Source organism: Ovis aries, chromosome 15 (assembly GCF_016772045.2).
Source record: "Ovis aries strain OAR_USU_Benz2616 breed Rambouillet chromosome 15, ARS-UI_Ramb_v3.0, whole genome shotgun sequence".
In the NCBI taxonomy this organism is placed as follows: Eukaryota; Metazoa; Chordata; class Mammalia; order Artiodactyla; family Bovidae; genus Ovis; species Ovis aries.
In genome coordinates, this window is record NC_056068.1 from 13,530,383 (window position 1) to 13,552,835 (window position 22,453).

General features: G+C 42.7%; 1 protein-coding gene and 1 long non-coding RNA gene across 2 annotated transcripts in view; one reads left to right on the plus strand and one right to left on the minus strand.

Moving 5' to 3' along the window:
• The window catches only part of MAML2 (mastermind like transcriptional coactivator 2), a 407,963-nt gene that overhangs the window by 17,797 nt on the left and 367,713 nt on the right, over positions 1–22,453 (plus strand). The gene's annotated exons all lie outside the window — the stretch shown is intronic.
• On the minus strand, positions 1,776–22,346 carry LOC114118379 (uncharacterized). The gene is made up of 2 exons (XR_003591751.3): positions 9,108–22,346; positions 1,776–2,139 (listed from the first exon to the last, which is right to left on the minus strand). It is a non-coding gene; the product is annotated as an uncharacterized LOC114118379 (long non-coding RNA).

The following is a 22,453-nucleotide window of genomic DNA, read 5'->3' on the forward strand; positions in this document are numbered from 1 at the left end:
TGGGCTCACGAAAGCGTCAGACGTGACTTAGCGACTAAACCACGTATATAATTATATATGCGACCCCATGGACTGTAGCCTACCAGGTTTCTCCATCCATGGGATTCTCCAGGCAAGAATACTGGAGTGGGTTACCATTTCCTTCTCCAGGGGATCTTCCCAATCCAGGGATCGAACCTGGGTCTCCCGCATTGGAGGCAGATGCTTTAACCTCTAAGCCACCAAGGAAGCCCATATAATATATACACATATGTAAATAATACAGACATATGAGTAAAAACTTAGTAAGATATATATATATATAAAGCATGTATAACATATATATAAACACTAAGGCACATGTGTATATCTATGTTATATATAATATATATAAACATCTTTATATATGTGTGTATATATATGTGCCTATACATATATATATAAAGTCAGGCATATATTTATATGCCTTAATGTGATTAAAAACATGGCTCCAGTGCCACAATTATTTGAAGGATAAAGGGACATGATGATCTAAGATTGTTCCTAGATTGTAATTTTGTAGCCCACTATCTCATGAGTAGAAAATATTGGCGCAAAGGAAAAGATTATGGAGTAGAGGTGACACATATTGAGTTCCTACTGTATGCTGGGTCCTGTGTCAGGCCCTTGGACCACACAGGAGAGACAGAGTTCCTGTTGGATGGAGTTTATATTTTAATGGGAAAGGGTGTAGGGACAGAGGGGAAGCAAAGGAATGATTCGTTTAACTAGTAATACAATAATGCACAGCTCTTTGGTCCTTAAGTGGCTGACTGGAGATGGATCTGTGTTGATTAAAAGGAAGCAAGCACTCTGGGAGGTGGAAAGTGATGACCCTAAACGGTTACCCTCAGAGCTCGGAGATGGGCTCTTTGGCCGGTGCCTGCTCTGAGCCGGGACAGCTGCCCGCACAGGGGCCCTGCCGGTGCAGCCCGGGTGCTGCTTTGGCCAGGCTGTGCAAGAGGCTGGTTCTGATGCTACTAGCGAGGGAAGCCGTGTCAGCCACCTTCTGTTCCCTGGAGCGACTGTGATCATTTTGTTGGATGTCACTGAAATTTGAGAATTAAGGAGAAATGGCTGAAAGGCTCCTTTGGAGGAAAAGAAGAATATTATCTGTCTTTAGCTATAGAAACAGAGAAGTGACCATCTAGAAGTTAGCACCGGGACCGAAAGGAGACAGAAGCACAGCAGGATGTCAGACAGCAGGCAGAAGTGGGGCCTGGCGTTTGCAACAGTCACCGTCATGTCTCCCTACATGTACACAAGTCATACAGTTCTCACAGAAACCCTGTGCTGCGAATACCGTGAATGTAGCTTTTTTATTCTAATTATGGGAAACAAAGTCAGAGCAGCTGAGGAATGCTAATAATATCTTACTTTTGAATAGCAAATCTGCAGTTTGTCACATGTGTATACACAAGCTATCTCTGTTTATCCCCTGGGGTATTATTATACCCATTTTAGAGACAGCTAAGTGGCTCCCTGGCCTGTGCTAACTCCGATAGTGACCAGAGCCGTCTTGACCCCTGGCTTCTGCGGGGCGCCCAGCTGGCAGAGTGCGGTAGCTGGGCCCCAAATGCACCACTGAATTTGCATCTACGATGAGGACATTGAGTGTCTTGAGCTCCCAGAAGCACACCCACGCATATTTTTGAAGCAATGACTCGCCTAGAAAGAATGGCAGTCATGAATGGCATGAGGATGTCAGACACCCTGGGCACATCCAATCTAGAATAAAAGAAACTGGAAAAAGAGAGTCTTGCTTTGTTTTGTTTTTTAATTCATTAATTTGTCAGAAAACAAGTTGAAGTGAGAAAACTGTTTTAATTCATGAAAGCCTACACTTTATTTCTTAGGAGTCTGGTGAGTCAACCCGCAGGTCTGGGGAAAAAGGACTCCAAGGTTGCTATGAAGAGAAACTTGATCTTGAATCAAAGAAGCAGATTCATCTCTAAAACCAAGATTGGTCTAAATTTTTCTCCTTGCTCTTGCTTATTTTGGATGCAGATCTTAGACGGAGCTTAAAGGAGAGACCAGCAGCTCTCTGCTGAAAAGTGATTTTGAATGTACTCAGATCCAGGTTGAAGGTGTTTTCCAGGCTGATGAGTGTCTTCTCAGTGCCTGGAGAAAATATAGGTGTTCATAATCGTTAGAATTTTTGTTTCAAGATGGGTGCCTAATTTTCTATGTAGTTCCACTATTACAGTAGCATCAAACGTCTTGTAAACAAGCTTTTGGTAAATGTTTGTTGAACTAAACGGGTGAGCATGCATTACTGAAGGGACCCAATCCTTTATAGTTCTGTGATTAAATGTACAGTGCACCAACTGTGAAACATTGATCTTTAAGATATTCTTTTGGTTCAATATTTTAAAATTACACTTACTAAGTGTAATATGTCAGGCACTCTTCTAAGTGTTTTTTTGCGTATTAACTCATGTTTCCTCATAATCCATGATGAAGTAGGTAGGCATGACCTTATCTCGACTGGATAGATGAGGAAGTTGAGGCATAAAATGGAGATATTGGCCAGGTCATTCAGTCATGGGTGTGGAGTCCAGGTATGAACCGAGTGAATGATGCCACTGCCCATGTATACAGTCATGGTAAATGACTGCTGCTGTTGCTGCTAAGTCGCTTCAGTCGTGTCCGACTCTGTGTGACCCCAGAGACGGCAGCCCACCAGGCTCCCCCATCCCTGGGATTCTCCAGGCAAGAATACTGGAGTGGGTTGCCATTTCCTTCTCCAATGCAAGAAAGTGAAAAGTGAAAGTGAAGTCGCTCAGTCGTGTCCGACTCTTAGCGACCCCATGGACTGCAGCCCACCAGGCTCCTCCGTCCATTGGATTTTCCAGGCAAGAATACTGGAGTGGGTTGCCATTGCCTTCTCCGAAATGACTACATCTAGGAGAAGGTAATTATACAATGTCAGACTCCAGCTCACACATGACCCAGGCTTGAGTTTGGATGCCACGTTCAATGAGACATTTGAAAGTCAATAATGATTAGGATCATTGTCTGAAGTGCAGATAGAATTCAGAATGGATGCCTACGGGCCACAGATTATTCTTTGAGACAGTTGCCATTTTCCCATTTTTTTAAAAGATAGAAAGTCCTTGAACATATAGGATCTGTGAGTAACAAATATGTTTCAACTTGCATGCCAGGGGAGATTGGTAGTAGTTACCCAGAGGACAGCCTAAAGGATTCTAAGGCAATATTCAAACTGGGTGGGAAAGAGGGCTATGGTGGTTCATTACTGATACCCTCAAGATTCAGGAATCCAAACCTGGAGGATCTTGAATATAGATTCCTGGTGAAATGTTGACTTTTCCCATGGAGGAATGTATCAAGAACTGATTACACTGTGAGTGGGTCCTTTATTGAAGAAATTTAGGTTTACATAAGTTCATTGGAACTTAAAAGCCTCTTGATGAAAGTGAAAAAAAGTTGGCTTAAAGCTCAATATTCAGAAAACTAAGATCATGGCATCTGGTCCTGTCACTTCATGGCAAACAGATGGGGAAACAGTGGAAACAGAGTCAGACTTTATTTTGGGGGGCTCCAAAATCACTGAAGATGGTGATTGCAGCCATGAAATTAAAAGACGCTTACTCCTTAGAAGGAAAGTTATGACCAACCTAGATAGCATATTGAGAAGCAGAGATATTACCTTGCAAACAAAGGTCCGTCTAGTCAAGGCTATGGTTTTTCCAGTGGTCATGTATGGATGTGAGTGTTGGACTGTGAAGAAAGCTGAGCGCCGAAGAATTGATGCTTTTGAACTGTGGTGTTGGAGAAGACTCTTGAGAGTCCCTTGGACTTCAAGGAGATCCAATCAATCCATCCTAAAGATCAGTCCTGGGTGTTCATTGGAAGGACTGATGCTGAAGCTGAAATTCCAATACTTTGGCCACCTCATGCGAAGAGTTGACTCATTGGAAAAGACTGATGCTGGGAGGGATTGGGGGCAGGAGGAGAAGGGGACGACAGAGGATGAGATGGCTGGATGGCATCACCGACTCGATGGACATGAGTTTGAGTGAACTCTGGGAGTTGGTGATGGACAGGGAGGCCTGGCGTGCTGCAATTCATGGGGTCGCAAAGAGTCGGACACGACTGAGCGACTGAACTGACTGAAGTTCATTGATGGTGTCTTGAAGACAATTGAATCCCATGAAGACATTATAACATCTGCTTTCTCTTGAGAGCTCAGATAAGGTCACTGAGGCTTTCTTCAGGATTTTGTAGGTACAGTGCAAACTCAGTTGCACTTCCTCCCTGACTTGCAATAAGATTACCACACCCCTAACCTGTTTGACATGGAAATTCGGGAGATGCCATTACTCATGGTCAATATTCTGAAGGAAATCCATTTTTGGTAGAAGCAGAGACAGAAACAATGTAGAAATGGGCAAGTCATGCCCTAAGCGTAAGTGAGGTCACTGGAACTTTCTTTAGGGGATCAAATCCTGCTATAATTGTTTTTAAAACATTTTCAACACATTTGTGTTGAGCTATTGTAATCAGCCCACAGTAGGCACCAGGAATGGAGTGGCTCTGTGCCTTTTGGAAAGTATTTGCATATTATCAAGAGCCTGCTTTCACCCTGGAACAGCAGTCCTCAATGTTTTTGGCACCAGGGACTAGTTTTGTGGAAGCCAGTTTTTCCACACACCCGAGAAGCAGGGAGAGGAGATGGTTCAGGAGGTAATGTGAGTGATGGGAAGTGATAGGAAAGTGCAGATGAAGCTTTGCTTGCTTGCGCCCTGCTCACCTCCTGCTGTGCAGCCCAGTCCCTAATAGGTTGCAGCCTTGTGGATGGGCGGGGGAGGGGGGGTGGTGAGCTGGGGTTGGAGACCCCTGCCCTAGAAGATAAGGGATGTAGCGTCTTGAGTTTTGGCACTCCCTGAATTGAATGCAGAATTTTGTGTGATGACGTACACACATTTTCCATGCGAACCTGGTCCATAGCTTTGTCAGATTATCCAAAAATTCCAAGGGCCAAAGAACCTGGAGCTGAGGCTTGTGGTTTTGGGAAGAAGAGTCCAGGGAAACTAGGGTAGTATGATTCTTCAGTCTGCACAGGGCAGCCAGTTCTCGGAGATCTGGATGTTTCATTTCTTTGGCGTATTGTACATTCTGGCTTCAGGAATCTGAATAACAAGCCAGGTTTCTTCATGCCTAACGTAGTTCCTTTAACTTGGACTTTGGTTATCTATTTCGTTATCTATCTAAACGTTTTCTTCTTTCCAAAAGGCAAGCAATCCTCAGGTAGTGGCTGGACTCTCCATTCTGTTTTGCTGGGTTGTCATGAGCCCCATCCTGCAATGTTTTCCTTTGTTTTTAAGTGACCGCCCACCGTTTTGAGCCTTCCTTCCCTCTCACCTTGACCTTTTAACTTCAAATTTACGTCTCAGTGTCATCATGGGGAACTTTGCGATGGAAAGGGAAAAGCTGAATTGGAGCTTCGTCTCGGGGATTTTTCATAGCAACACTGACTCTTTATTATTAGCTGTGAACTCCAGGCTGCTGGAGTTCGTATTTTGGCAGTAGACCATCAAACACCCTATTTTTAAGAGCCTTTAACTTAGTTGTAAACATGTGCTGTGACTGGGAACTTGCTTTCTTTACTCATATTTACCAAAAGTGGTTTAACTGTTGAAAAGTTGTTATAGAAAAAAAAAAAAAAAAAGCTCAGACTTTGGAACTGTTTTTCCACTCGTCTAACTCAAAACTCTGTGCAATCTAAAAAAAGAAAACTTGGCTTTTAGTTGCTTAATTTGATGGTCCAGTCATATTGGTAATTTGAGGGGAGGAAGGAATGGAACTGCTAGGTCATTTTACTTTGACATATGCCCATCAGACTTGCATGGAGGGAATAATGGTTGCTACACTTGTTTGCATGGTTGACCAGAACGGCTCAAAGAAAAGCAGTCCAATACACAGAGTAAATTGCTTATGTCCTTACAATCTTCTATATTTAGAATAAAAGCTTTCTATGGACATATTTCCTGCACACTCTTAATTCTGCAGACTGTACTGGTCCCATTAAGATAATATAAATAATACCCCAAACTCATCAGCGTGCACCTATATACATGGATCATTGATGCCTGGGGGCCTTAAAGTCTTATTGAGAAATTTGGTGAAGGAGTCACAAATATGTTTATTTCTTTTATCTCTGGGAGGAATTTCAGCAAGTATAACAAAACACATTTTAATCTTTTGAAGAGAATGTGACTTATAGCCCTAAAGCTTAAGGAATTCAAATGTTCGAAAGGAGGGGTTCAACTTTGACGTCTTCCACTTGTGATTTAAGATTCTAAAAGTAACGTTAGGCAAATTCTTGTGCTCCATCATAAGAGTAATACCAGCTTTCCTTGAGGGTTGAGCCTTTCTTGAAATCTTTTGCAACAGAGGAAAGTAACTGTGCTTCCAAGGTTGGCCGCATTTACAAGGCGGAGAGAATAAACACACACGGGAGTGTGTGTGTTTCAGGGGTCATGAGCCCAGTGCGCAGCCATATGCCATGGAAGATGTCTGGCTTGGTAATCTGGCCAGTTGAGGAGGGCATCTTTTCTGTGCAGATCCTGCTGGAAGGCATCTTTCCTCAGTGCTATTCTCAGCCCTCAAGCTGCCTCTAGCTGTTGCGTCCTCCCCACAGCCCGCACACGTGAGCACCTTACCCCTGCAGCACGTGGATTCCACGATGTCTGAGGACACTGGCCTCCTTGGTCCTTGTCCCATGGTGTGTCATCTCACTGCCACTCTTCCTGCTCCGACTTTTAAGTCGCTCACCTGTTGTCGTGTTTTCAAAGACAAGAACCTTCTGGTCCTGGTGGACATTCCTTCCATTAAACATGCACATGACCCTCACAAGCTCTTCTTGTCTCCCTCTTCTTAAAGTGATAACAAATGGAAGACTCTCACGTATGTAAACCCAGAAATTCACAAGAGCATGTCTCCATGCCGGAAGAACGCGAACAGGGCAAGAGGAGAGGAACACAGATGGCCTCACAGTGGCCTTGTGCTGCTGCCACATCTGCTCAGGGACAGGCCACGCCGTTCTGCTAGGGTCATCTCCAGAGTCAATGAAATGGACTTCCTTCTCTCTCTCTTTTTTTTTTTTTTTTTTTAATGTGGACTGTCTTAGACTCGCTCTGACAGCAAAGCATCTACCTGCAGTGCAGGAGAGCCGAGTTCCATCCCTGGGTTGGGAAGATTCCCTGGAGGAGGGCATGGCAACCCACTCCAGTATTCTTGCCTGGAGAATCCCATGGACAAAGGAGCCTGGCAGGCTACAGTCCACAGGGTTGCAAAGAGTAGGACACAACCGAGCGACCTGCCCTTCACTTTGATGTGGACCATTTCTAGCCTTTGTTGAGTTTGTCACAGTATTGTTTCTGTTTTATGTTTGTTTGTCTTATTTGGTTTTCTGGCCAAGAGGCACGTGGGATCTTAATTCCCTGACCAGGGATCGAACTGACACCTCTGCATTAGAAGGTGAAGTCTTAACCACTGAGCCGCCAGGAAAGTCCCTGAGCTTCTGTCTTGAGTTGCCATGAACCTGAGTATACCAGAGAGTTAGGGAATGAGCTAAAAATTGTGTTCTTTAGGTGACTGACCAGAGTTGCCTTAGGGCTGCAGTGATGCTGTAAGTGGCCCGTTTCATAATGACCCTTTTCCACTAGACTCCTGGTGCATCATCAGACCTTTGATTGTACTTCATTATTAGGTCTCCATCTCTTATCTCTTATCTCCTTGAACTATCCTGCAGGGTTCTCTGTAGCTTCTGCAGCATGATCTGATGGTTTTCACTGAGTATTTTTGCATAATCTTTTGAGCACAGTACCACTTTAGGTAATTTGCCGAATTCAGAAAAAATCACAACCAATTCTCTCTCAGGGCAAGTCTTCTCTATATGAGCTGTGATATGTTCATTGAGTTTGTGGTACTTATTACAAGCTGAAAGGGATCTAATCATTTTGTTTAATGGGTTGTACTTCCTCCACTATTGAGTGTGAGTTTATAAAAACTTAAAATAGAATTAAAATTAATTTAATATCAGCAAGAAAATTTTTCCTAAAGATGAGTAAGAATATCTCTTCCCTCCCATGGGAGAAGAGGGTACTTGCCCCTGATCTGAACCTCTTTCAGAATAAACAGAACCATAAGACCACATCTGTACCCTCCTGTAGCTACAAATGTATACACATGACTGTTTAGTGAGTAGCGAAGAAAAAGTGGCCATCACGAATAAGAAGGACACGTATTTATGTTTTTAAAACTTTCGGGTGGGAGAAGAATTTGCAGAATTAAATTCTTAGAATTCTCTGTAAAAATTTTTTAGCATGGATTTTTGTTCGAAAGTGGGATTTCTTGTTAATGAATAAAAAGATGAGTTGCTTGTATCAGTTATCTATTGATGCATAACAAATTACCCCCAAACTTAGCTGCTGACGGCAGTAAACACTTCTGTCTCATGTAGGGTCAGGACTTGGGGATTGCTAGTTCAAGGTGTCCTTGAGGTTGTAGTCACCTCAAGGATTGACTGAAGATGGGGAATGTACTTCTAAATTCACTCACATATTGGGATTGACAGGTAACAGAGTTATGTTTAAAACAGATAACCAACAGTGGCCTACTATACAGCACAGGGAACTCTGCTCAGTGTTATGCGGTAGCCTGGATGGGAGGGGAGTTTGGGGGAGAATGGATGCCTGTATGTGTATGGCTGGAGAAGGCAAAAATCCCATGGATGGAGGAGCCTGGTAGGTTGCAGTCCATGGGGTCACTGAGAGTTGAACACGACTCAGTGACTTCACTTTCACTTTCCACTTTCATGCATTGGAGTAGGAAATGGCAACCCACTCCAGTGTTCTTGCCTGGAAAATCCCAGGGACAGCGGAGCCTGAAGGGTTGCTGTCTATGGAGTCGCACAGAGTCAGACACGACTGAAGCGACTTAGCAGCAGCAGCAGCATAGGTATGGCTGAGTCCCTTTGCTGTCCTCCTGAAACTATTACAAGCATTGTTAATTGGCTGTACTCCAATACAAAATAAAAAGTTAAAAAAACATTCACTCACATGGCGGTTGGCAGGACCCAGTTCCCTGCTGGCTCTTGGTGTCTTGCATCCTTGACCTCTCCAGCTGCATGGATGTTCTCAGGTCACAGCAGCTCACTTCCCGTAGACAGAGTGGGCCAAGAGGGAGAAAACCAGCTCGGGGATCACCATTTTTTACAACCTAATCTCAAAAGGGACACACATTTGCTTGCACCGTATTCTGCTGGCCACATGGACCCACCCTGATACAGGGTGGGAGGAGAGAGCGTGAGACAGGAGCACCCGGAGCAGGTATTGTAGGGAACCATCTGGGAGGCTAGTTAATATATTAATGAGTAAACACTGGCCCGTGAGCCAGGTTGCCATGTCCCCTGCTATGATGTTAAGGAAGATTATACTACTGACTACTCTAAAATTAGAGCTTTCATTCATTTCCCTTGTGTTTATTGAGAGCCAGCTATGGGCACTTGGGATACATGAGAGAATAAAACAAAAGTCCTCACCCTCATGAATCTTACACTCGTGTTTTATATTCTGCTTTGCATGTAGCAGATTCCATGGATATGGGGGTCCAGGTGATTACAGTAAGTACCTGGACTTCACACCATTGTTGCATTTGACCAGCTTCATCTGGAACAGGGGTAACTATTTTATCAGCCAGAATAAAGGTAGACTTCTTGAAATATGTCATAACAATATAATCTTTCCAGTGATTGCATTCTTTTATTCACTCGCTATCTTAAATGATGACTTCTTTGTCTTTGATCACATAGTGAGGAAGTAGAGCACATTACTTAAGAATGAAGGGAAGTAGCGTGCATTACATAAGAATAAAGGTTTGAGGGTCATACCCTCCCAGATTTGAGTCACACCCTTCTACTTTCTTACTGTTCTCCCTTGGGTGTGTTGCTTAACTCCTCCGAGTCTCAGTTTTGTCATCTGTAAAATGGTGCGAACAATGTCATCCTTCTTGGAGCTGTAAGCCATAAATAACTGAAAGCACTCATCTTAAGATTTGGTACATAGATATCACTCAGTTTTATCTGCCTTTTCATCATTCTGACTGCATCTGTGTACTGCACACAGACTCATTACCAAAGGTGCTGTCAGAAATGACCCCTAGTTCAACCCACACTAAACCATTCAAGACATTCAGAAGCATGGTGATGTTAGTTCCAGAAGTGTGGCTGCTGCTAGTGTGTAAGTGGGAAGAATAGCTCAATGTGGGCTTCATAATTTGTGCTGAAGCCTTCGGTTGATCATCAGGACTTCATCATTTAGAAGTGTAAAAATATTTTCAATATCCACCTGCTGGTTTCCTACTGATGCTGTTTCTGATGAATATATTTTACTGATAAGTCATCTGTCAACAAAGGAACCTGGAGAAGACAGACTCATGTGCTCAGGGGTTTCCCTCTCATATTAGTCTTGGGCCCCTGAGCTAGGAAACCCCTGATTTTTCACTGAGCAGGCAGCTGCTTCCTATCACAGAGATGCCTGCCTTCCCAAGGCTGGGAAGCCTGTGGCCTCGCTCTGGGTTCCTCTCTTACTTTCCTTCCTGGAGTAATACCATTAGAGAAACTGACAGTGAGGAGGAAGGGACCCTTGTGACTGCCAGCCCTGGAAAGAATATACAGATTGAGCAGCTAGGTATATTTTAGAGGAGGGAAAAGTGTTAGTCACTCAGTTGTGTATGATTCATTGCGACCCCATGAACTGCAACCCACCAGGGATTCTGTCCATGGGATTCTCCAGGCAAGAATACTGGAGTGGGTAGCCATTTCCTTCTCCAGGGGATCTTGCCAACCCTGGGATCAAACCTGGGTCTCTTGCATTGCAGGCAGATTCTTTACCATCTGAACCACCAGGGAAGCTTGGGAGGTGCAGTATAATTCTTAGAGATATCTGGTAATCTGCAACTCTGTGCATTTTACACGCCCCACCCCATTTCACTGGGCAAGAAATCTGTACATGGGTGATACATAATCCCCTCAACCATTGAAAGACATGAACAAATGTGACCAATTTCCAGGCAGTTGTGGGCTCTGGACTCTGGATTAGTTTAAGAGGAAAGGAATTCTGAAGACACCAGGAGGGTGGAGAGGATGGGGGAGCAAGGAACAGATGCTTGAAGTCAAACAGTCTTGAGTTTGAATCCTGACTCTGATACTGTGACCTTGAGGAATGGTATTTTTTAACCTATTCAAGCCTATTCATATAGAAAGTTAAAATAATACCAACCTGCAAGAGTATGAAAATCACCTAGCAACTTGAACAATAAAAAAATTAAGCAGAAAAAGAAGATCCCAGAAAGCATTTTTTCCTCCCTACGCTCTATCAGTTTTCTAAGTTAATCAATGTAGATCATCACATTGTTCTTCTCAGGAAAAGATATTTGCAGCTTCCAGGACTTCAGTTCTCAGCACTACTGTATATAGCAGTCACTGGGGAGTGTGCTAAATTGCTGAGCTCCACCAGCAGAAATTCAGAAGCTCTGAAGTGGGATCTTTCTAGAAGGGTCTTAAGCCACATTTGGAGGTACAGGCTTCGGAATAACTCTAAGTCTTGTAAAGTTTTGAAATCACCTTGGCTTAAACATTTCAGGCATTTGTGGAGATCAGATGGGAAACACATTCTTTTAGCTTTTGAACCATAGGTATTTTAGCTGTCGGTGATTCCCTGTGCCTTCTGGGTGCTTTGGAAGGCACCAAAGCAGAGATTTGTGAAGGTGCACCTTCCATTCTGTGGAAAATCTGCCAGCTTACTGTGTGACCTGGATGGAACCATTTACTACTTTCCATGGGCACCATTTAAAAATGCAAGCACGAACAGGACACCCAGGAATATCTGTGGAATGTAGGCCTGAAGCTGAACGACAAGTAAAACCAGAGGGCTTGGAAAGATAAGGAAGGCCAAGAGGCTGAGTGCTTAACCTTGAAATGTGACTGCCCACCATGGTAGGAAGGACACCTGGAGCCCCAACAGCAGAGGAATCATCTGATTCTCTGATCTCTGTCTGCTGGATCGTTTTCTCGATTCCTCCACAACATAGCTTGAATCCCCTGTCTGGTCGCCACCTTGGCCCAAGTCAGTACCTTCTCTACCCTCCGCTGCTGCAACAGCCAATGAGCCCATGTCCCTGTTGGTACACATGCAGCCACACAAGTGACCTTGCTACATGAAAGCGTACACATCATGTGTGTGCATGCGTGCTAAGTCGCTTCAGTCATGTCCAGTTCTTTGAGACCCCATGGACCATAGCCTACCAGGCTCCTCTGCCCATGGAATTTTCCAGGCAAGAATACTAGAGTGGGTTGCCATGCCCTCCTCCAGGGGATCTTCCCCACCCAGGGATCTAACCTGCATTTCTTAGGTCTCCTGTATTGGCAGGCAGATTCTTTACCATCTTAGCCACCAGGGAAGCCCATACCCTCTCCTTCACAACCTGCCCCTGCTTAAAAGTCTTCAGTGGCCGCCTGTTGCATTTAAAATAAAGTCCAAACCCTTTGCCCAACCATATGAGTCCTGCACAGTCTGCTCCCTGCTGTATTTCTCAAGCCACCCTTGCCCTGGCTTACCATGCTCCAGCCACGTGTGGAACACTTATCTATCCAAGTGAGTCAAGGTCTTTCCTTCCTAGAGCCCTTTCTTGGGTGATTTCTCTAACTTGTCACCTAACTGGCTCCCACTTAATTTTTAGATTCCTACTTAAATCATGGTCTTGCTAAACATCCCTTCTAAAGAGGTTTCTCTCCTGATATTCTGTATTTTTGCCCTTTCTTTGTCTTCTATACAACAGTCATTATAATTTGCATTGTCTTTTTAAAATTTGGAGAAGGAAATGGCAACCCACTCCAGTATTCTTGCCTGGAAAATCCCATGGACAGAGGAACCTGGTAGGCTACAGTCCATGGGGTCACAGAGTCGGACACAACTGAGCGACTAACACACACTTTAAAATTGACATCCCCGCCCCCCCATTTTGGCCCATCATCCTCTTTAGAGGTCATTCTCTTCTTCACCAGTGTATCTGTGGTGAGTATTTGGTCGCTTGTGGAATGAGCAGAGGTACTCTGACTTACTAGGGTATGAAGAAGGATTTATTAGTGGGAATAACTGCTTCTGTTTTATAAGCAGTCATCCTTCTAGAATATTCCATGGAAGGCAATGTAGGAATGTGCCACAAATGACTCACTGACCCAAACTGAAATTCGAGGAACCATAGATCCTCTGATTCTGTTCTTCAGAGAAGTCGCAGGCTGACATATTGCCCAAGTGAGAGCAAGGCTGGGTCCATGTGATAGAACATGCGATTATTACAGTTCACTGGTGCTTTTGGCAACTTTCTTGGCTCGGTCTGACTGTTGATCTGACCATTGGAAAGAAATGCATTCTGAAGTTAAGTTATAGAAAACTGAAGCATGTTTTGACAGGAGCAGGATCTCTACAACTTCCTTGCAGCCAGCCCCTTGGTGCCTGTGGACACTTAAGGTGAGCTGCATAGCCCAGCGCAGGGTGATAAGGAGGTTTTGGGCCAGATGTCCTCAGGGCCGTGCCAGACTGCTCCCTTCTCTGTTGGATCTTCTGGGTACCATGAAGGAGGAGAGTGTGTCATTCTGACCTGTCAGTATAGGTGAGTGAATGCTATCTGAGGACAAACCACTAGCATTGACCAACAGAACATGAAAACACTCTGATTTCAAAAGAGACAAAAATCTGTAAAGGGGCATATGAAAGAAATGTGGAAGCCATTCTCAACATCCTGGGACTCAAGGGCTAGTTTAAATGTTAAAGTTCAAAAGAGCTAGCCTTTGAATAAATAAATGGTAGTTCTGTTTTACATAGTACGTACTACGTTTATGGGAAATCTAATCCCAAGAGGTAGCCGGCTGAATGAACACAGAAGTGTGAAATAAATGACATCAACGTAAATATATTTTACATGGCTCCCCTGGTGGCCCAGTGGTAAAGAACCCACCTGCCAATGCAGCAGACCTGGATTCGATCTGTAGTCAGGAAGACCCCCTGGAGAAGGAAATGGCAGCCCACTGCAGTATTCTTGCCTGGGAAATCCCATCAACAGAGGAGCTTGGCAGGCTACAGTCCATGAGGTCGCAAGGAATCAGACACGACTTAGCTACTGAACAACAACAACAAAATATATTTTATAGATGATTAGAATGTGTTATTTAGGGATTGTTTCGGAGTATCATTTCTAATATTTGAGGTTTGCAATAAGGATAACCATATTCTCCTACAAAATATTCTTTGATACCATTTAGTCCCTTATCCTTTCAGTAAATATTTATTCAGCACTTTCCATATACATGGAACTATACCATGACCACAGTCAGAACTTGCCAGTTGGCCCTTGGGGGCAAAACCGGTCTGGTTGAGAAGCTCTTTTTTAGCATATTCTTTAGAACTGAGGTAAATGGCCCAGGTTGCTGGTGTTAGATGAGGAACCCGATACTGTGTATCTCAGAAGCTTCCCAGTGCCTCCTGGGCACCTGGATGGAAGCTCTAGAGTTGATGGGTAGAAGCTACCCGCTGTCTCGAGTAGCACCAGTGCTTGGCCTTGTACATCGTAAGAGCACATTTCCTCCCGGCTTCTGTGTCGCCGCGTTCCAGCTCTAGACTGCTGACTCCGTTTGTCCCCTGGCCTACAGTCTGGACGGCTGCGGGCGGGTATGGAGCCCTGCCTGCCCCTGCCACTCCCGGAGCAACTTCCCCTGTGAACCGTTCGGTGCCTCGTGTTTATTCTGGGTACAAAGTAGGTCTCCATTATCTTCTAAACAGAATAATGGAACAGTGTTGTACACCAGGCAGGAATTTGGGTGGCCTCTTGGAAAAGGGAGGAAGAGGTTGAAATATTTTCCTTGTGTTTTCGGTTATCTCAGCAGAAGGAACTGAAACAAAGAGAAGGCAGCGGCAGTGCCACGGGGCCGAAGGCTCATTATACCCCTCAGATCCGGCGGGGGGCGCCAGCACGGGGAGGAGGCAGTGATTGTCTGGGAGTGGGTGAGGCCTCGTGAATAAAATCTGTGGTATGAGGAAATGGGAAACAAACTGGTCTTATTCGTATTAGGAAAGAGGGGGCTTCCAAGATGACTTGAAAATGATTCCAAACTAGCAGGCAGAGTTAAAGGTGTGGACTGTGGAAAAATCCAGAAACGTTGCCCATGCCAGGGCCTACAAGCCACACATGTCTTCCCAGAAGCCGTGTGGGCTGGCTGGTGAGGCTACCAGACCCCCTTTGCCTGTTTGTGTTGTTATCTGTAAAAATCTCAGCAGCCAGGGTTCAAACCGAGCGAGGTCCCCTGTGCAGAACTAGTTCCAGGAGACCTTAGAAAGTTTCCCTTCTTGAAAGCATTCTGCTTCAGTGGACCTCAAGTTTTTCTTTTCATTTCCCACCCGAAGACCCCACTGAGGGAAGAAAACAAGCAAAAGAAACCTAGGAAAAAAACACGCAAATTACTGGGTGCTCCTAACCAAACTACTCCAGGGCATGTTTTCAGGATATACAGGGCACCTGATTCAGGGGTCAGAATCACATAGAATGCTTGATAAAATGCAGATTCTGGGGTTCTGTCTCACAGCTAGAGAATCCGAATGTGTGGCAGTGCCCAAATAGCTGCATTTTCTTTTCTTTTTTTAAAAATTTTAAAAAATTTAATTTATTTTTAACTGAAGGACAGTTGCTTTCCAGAGTTGTGTTGGTTTCTACCAAACATCAACATGAATCAGACATAGACTTACCTGTATCCCCTCCCACTTGAACGTCCCTCCCACCTTCCTCCCCATCCCATCCCTCTAGGTCGTTACCGACATTTTCAATAACATATGAGAACCTAAGTGAGGACAGGGATCTTTGTCTTTTGTTCATAAATGTCTCCCGGATACCTCGATCACTTCCTAAAATACCGAGAATATTATAGGGCACTGTAAATACTTATTGAATGAATAAATGAGACAAAGCCTCATAGGATTTGTCCATTAGCTTTGCTCTTCTACTAAATAATAGCAGGAACCAGTGGCAGGAGAGAGGCATCCTTAATGGGAGGAAGACAGACTAGAAGAGACGAAGGGGGAAGTCAGTGTGAAGAATGGGGCAATTTCTGGGAGGCTAGGCTTAGGTGGGGCATGAAAATGGAGACTGACTGGTAGTAGATCTTGGCAAATGAAGAAAGAAGCTTGAGAAAAGGGAAATGCAATGAGACAGTGCTTATGGCAATGGTTCCTTTTTTTTGTTTTATTTTATTTTAATTGGAGGCTAATTACTTTACAATATTGTAGTGGTTTTTGCCATACATTGACATGAATCAGCCATGGGTGTGCATGCAATGGTTCTTAAAAACCTCAGTGAGTCTCCCAGCCCCCCAGAGGGCTTGTTAGACCGCTGATGTTCCTCCCCCCACCTTGAGTTTCTGATTTAGCAGCTCAGGAGCAGGGTCTGAGGATTTGCATTTCTGACAGCTTCCCAGGTGATGCAGCTGTGGCAGTGAACTCTGTGAACCATTTAGTTGGACTGTTAGTCTCAGGAGTCAGATGGTTTGGGGTATGCACCCCAGCTCTACACCTTGCTCCTTGTGGGACCCTGACAGTTTCCCTAACCTCTGTATCTCGGTTTCCTTCACATGTAATATGGATAATAAAGATAGTTAAACATGGCGAGGCTTACTGAATTAATGTGCGTGAAATTTTTAGCAAAGTCTAACACTTCCAAGCACCCACTATCTTAAAAATTATTATTTTATCTGGTGCCACTACATTTTTGGAGAAATAGCAAATATGGTTGTTATTCTAATGAAAGAGGTGATATGACTCATAGAGCTTTAATAATAGGATGGACTTGATCAGATTCCAACTTAGCTATTTGTTTCTCTGTCACAATATAGTACATAACTAGCTGGAATTGATTCCTGATAAGAAGGCCATCAAAGGCTAATTTTCACAACAGGTAACCATAAATGGACTAACTAGAGATGGATGGCACTAATGGTATTTCATCAGTGTGAATGTAGTTAATGGCACAGAGCTATACGCTTAAAAAATGATTAAAACAGTAGAGTTAAATGGTAAGTTAAAAGAATCTACAAAGTGTATATATACATATATATGTATATGTGTGTGTGCTCAGTCGTGTCCCACTCTTTGCAACCCTATGGACTGTAGCCTACCAGGCTCCTCTGTCCATGGAATTTTCCAGGCAAGAATACTAGAGTGGGTTGCCATTTCCTACTCCAGGGGATCTTCCTGACCCAGGGATCAAACCCATGTCTCCTGCAGCTCCTGCACTGGCAGATGGATTCTTTACCATTATGCTGTATATATATATATATATAACTATATCACGTTACTGTATACTTGAAACTAACAAAACATTGTAAATCAATTATACTTCAAACAATATATGTATTTTTGAAAAATTTAAAAAATTAGTGTATCAGAAAAATTAAATAAATAAAATGGTAAATTTTATGTTGCATGCATTTTACCACAATTAAAGAAAATAAGATAGATGGGCTCAGTATTCCTTCCCCCTCCATCCCTTATGATCTCCTATAGGGAAATTCATTTTACAATATATGTTAGCAACTATTGTCCAGATCAGCCTACTTAGTTTGAAGAGCAGCTAAATTTTGAAACACATATTGTACATCCTCTGGGAGTGCTCTCTAGGTATACCATTGTCAATGCAGTCTCTGATAAAACAGTTTTAAAGATGAATCCAGTGATGTTTTAAGGTCCTTAATATTGAATTGCAATCGCTTCTCATACACAAAAAGCCCACCTTTCTGGATTCTCACTGGATGATTGAAAGAGAAAATGCCCTTAAGGACTTGGCCTGAGACAGTCTATCTTTTGCTTTGAACGTTCCCTTTGTAAGATGATGAACTTGGAGAAATATGGGCCATTCATGCATTCTGGTTACATAGGCCTTTATCTGGTATCTATAACCTCTTTTTTTATGCTTACATACTACCCTGGCAAGAAAAGATATCTTTGTTCTTAAAATCAAATACTACAGTAATAGAAAAAAAGAAAAAAGACCTCCTGATAAAAACCATAAGAAGGATCTGGGAAAAATCATTTAGAAAATCAAATATAGGCAACTTTTAATTGCCCAACTCAGAGTGAAACTCAACATCACAGAGGTAGTCCCCCTATTATAAGCAAGTTAGATCCCCAAAGCTTGTAAGCACACTGTGTATAACTTGGCATACATTTTCCTGTAACACCTTCTACATGTAAGACTGTAGTTTAAACTTAAACATGGATCTTGGAAAATCAGAAAGAGGTCTTTGCTGGCCTCAGCTAGGAGAATCCAATCTAGGTTGCATGGTCTCTAGCCATCTGTAGCACCAGCCGCTGCTGCCATCCCCATGGGAGGTAGGTTGCAAGCTGTACATTCATATCTCAGCAATGACTAACATTCAAGGTTGGAGCTATTTCAGAAATCACAGTGTGATTTTATAAGATGCTTTGCAGGAATATCTTAGGTAATAAGGATTTCTAATGATTTCATACAGTGGAATTAACTATTTTGTGACTATCCGACTTCTCTTTCTTCCCACTCTTCAGCCTCTTCTTGTATTTTGTATTTGACTCTACTGCATGCCAGGAATGTGCTTACATAATTTCTCAAACTCTGAGTCAATGTATTGTAAATAAACGTAGTGAAATGTAGTAGAATGATGAAGAGCTATTCAGACCTGGATTTTACTGTGGACGAATTACCTAACCTCTTTGAGCTACAGTGTTCTTATGTATAAAATGGAATAAAAACTCATAAAATGTTATTGTGAGAATTAAATGAGATAAAACACCTAAAGTGCTAAGCCTAGAGCCTAGACATAGTTGGAACTCCATTAAGTGTTGGCCATTAGTATTATTACATGCTTTCTTGAGCTATCTATTGCCACTTTTTTGGCATATGGTTAATGCACTCATCATCATTTGCATAAATGGTGTTGTAAAAATATGTATGATAAGCATCCTGTGCATTTGCATAGCAGGTTATAGCTTATAAAGGAATTTTTTCTTTCTTAGAACAACCCTGTGAAATCAGAGGAGGTGATGATCTCTCCTCTCTTTGCATAGGAGGAAACAGGCCCCAAGAGGAGACTTGGTTTGGATTGATTTAGGCAGAGTGAAGAGTCAGTCAGAGTCCAGACTTTTTGATCCAGTGCTTTCTGTGACTATGAGGAAGTGTCTTCTAATCACTGATACCATAGTATTGCCAACCTAAAACTAGGAGGAAAAAAGCTGACATGTTTCTTGCTGTCATAATTCATTTTTTAGAAAATATATCCAAGAAGTCACGCTTTCTGAATAGGGCTTTAATATTTTTTTTTTCCATGTACTAAAAGTTTTTGATTCGTGTGCAACAATATGGTAACTTGAAAAATGATGCCAGGGATTTCATGTTACTGGCAGTTTCAGCTCACGCTGGGGTGAAATCTGACATACTCTAGCCACCCCTAAGGTAATAATGTTGTTGAGATGGTGGAAACCCTGATGAATTCATAAGCAGAATAAATCTCCAAAAGGTTGTTTCAGTATTTTTAGCCCTTTTAAGTGACTTTGACTTTACTGATTTTTAGATTACCTCATTTGAAAAAGAAAACAAACTTTAGAGTCTTCCTTAGTAGCTCCGGCCAATGCAGGAGACACGGGTTAGATCCCAGATTCAGGAAGATCCCACATGCTGCACCCGTGTGCCACACCTACTGAACCCACACTAGAGCCCGGGAACCGCAGCTGCTGAGCCACAGGCCCCAGCTACTGAAGGCTGCGTGCCCCGGAGTCTGCGCTCCACAACAGGAGAAGCCACCGCAATGAGAAGCCTACACAACCACAACTAGAAAGTAGCCTTCGCCTGTCACAATTAGAGAAAAGCCTGCACAGCGAGGAAGACCCAGCACAGCCAGAAAGAAATAAATTAGTAAAATTTAAAACAACAACAACAACAACCAACAACCTTACACTTCTGACACAATGACAGTTTTGGTTGTTTTCTCTGGAGTAGTCTCCTGTGCCTATCAGTTCTCTATGTATCTATAGTAAAATTTCCTTTTTGATGTAATCACAACATAAACTTATAACTTCTTGGCTCCAAATGTGACGTTAGTTTTTAAAAGAGCAAGCAGCAAAAATTCTTCCTATCTGTCATCATGCAAATGTTGGAAATTAATAAGAGTCTCAAAAATCATCCATTTGGGAGATGTAGTATGATAATAGTCAAGGCCTTGGGCAGTAGAACCCAAGCTCTACCACTCATTAACTGAGCAAACTGAGAGAAATGATTTCATTCTAAGGCATTAATTCCCCCCTCTGTCAAATGGTGATGTAACTGAACCTGCCTAACAGGCTTACTGTGAGGACTAAGTGAGAAGGTATGCTCAGTAGTAGGTTCCATACCATCATCCCATCACCCCATCATCACCATCATCACCGTCTATGATGGTCTCAGTAATCTTGGTACTGAGTTGTATGCCTCTTTCTGTACAGATTCCGTGGCTGTAGGTGAGAATGAATCATTCATAATTATGAGCAGAATAATGTGCGATAAAATTATGCAGTTACTACAGTCTTCCTACAAAACCACATCTATAGGGTTAAACTGAAGGGCAGTTTTGAGGCTTGGGCCTCCGAGTGTGAACGCATTGTCAAGCCCTTCACAGTAAAATACAATAGCATTCCAGATCTCAGTATGATGTCAGATACAATGGATTACTCATTTCAGTGGGAGTTTATTCTCTCCGAAAACCCAAAAACATTCATCCAGAAGTTTCAAGACATACTGGTGAAAACATTGCCAGCTAACTCCACCAAGGACACTTGATTCTCTTTTTTTTTCTCTTTCTCTTTAGCTCTTTACTTTGCTGAACTTAAGCAGAGAGTTGTCTTTGTTCTATTTCTTTTTGTTGCAGACTTTTCAATTTGGACAGGAATATGCAGAGCAGAAAGTATATAGCACGTGTGTTGTTTACTGTGTGTAAATGAAGGATTCATTCATTCAACCAGTATTTGTTCAATATCCATTGTATTCAAGACAGCAGTTTAGGCACTTGATTCCCGACTTCAAGGACTTTAGATTCTAATAGAGAAATAGATTAAAAGCAAGCAAACATGACCAAAAAAATACTGTAATAGCAAGTAATTTTTGACCACAGAGTCCAGCTTTCTTTAAATTTAACATAGAGGGGTAGGAATTAGCTATGGAAATAATTTTGGCAAGTGCATTCCGGGATGCTAGAGCAACTCTGCCCCATACCTCTTTTTTTTTTTTTTTTTTTTTTAAGCTCAGTGCTTTATATCTATGATTGGTTTCTTATTGAGAAAAATTACATCATTAGATTGAGGGGTTTTGGAAATGATTAGATGATAGAAAATAAAACATAATGGAGTCTGTAGTAAGTGAAAAAGTGATGCCAGAGTTTAGGGTAATATCATAATTATTTAAATCATCACTTGAATAGACTTGGTGGGTTCGTATTCGAATACATGTAGAATCTTAAATAACACAGCAGTCACCCATATGTATCTTCAAAAGGCTTCAGTTACATTTCAGAATTCTGCTATTGTTTAGCAAATCACAGGATTTTTTTCCCTCCTGGTTTAGGATATCATTGAAATACCTAGGTATAATTACTTCCATACTTTGTCATTAGTGTTTTATAGTCTTTATTACATGGACTAACCCCCCAAATTGTAGCTGTGCTGAAATGAAATTTCCTCTGAAATTTTTATTCTAATTTTGAGGCTGAGGGGATCCCAAGTGTAATCTATAGCACTGTTTAAGGTTTGAGTCTAGAATTATAAAACCTTCCATGAGTATGTGCAGGACTTTGCTATAATTCAGAATGGAACAATCAGCATTCAAAACCACATGAAGCTGAGACTTGCCTTCCCCACCCCCCAATAAAGTGATCTCCACCCATGAGTCACAGATCATTCATTCACTTGGGTTTGGTTTTAGTTCTGCTCCTGAACTCTCGTGGGCCATCCGTCGCCTGAAAATCTGATTAATACACAAGAAGAGGTGATCATTGTAGGGTATTTGTGGGAGCCTAGACACTTCTTATGAGAAGAGATTGTCACCCCCAAGGATGTTATTTGAATCTGAAAAGAGGCGGTCGTAAAGGAAGTGGCACCGCTTTAATCTGCTATAGGAAGCTGCCACCCTGCTCTAGGCGGCCTTCCCATCTGAGCAGAATGAGCATTCCGCTGGAGAAAGCAGCTGAGGTTTGAAAACGGTTCCAATTTTGCAGTTAGAGGAATGTGTCAGAGCTGCAGCTTTAAGATGGCATTTCCCCCTCTCCGCTGTGGAGAGAGCCCGGGCTAAAGTGAATGGGGGTTTT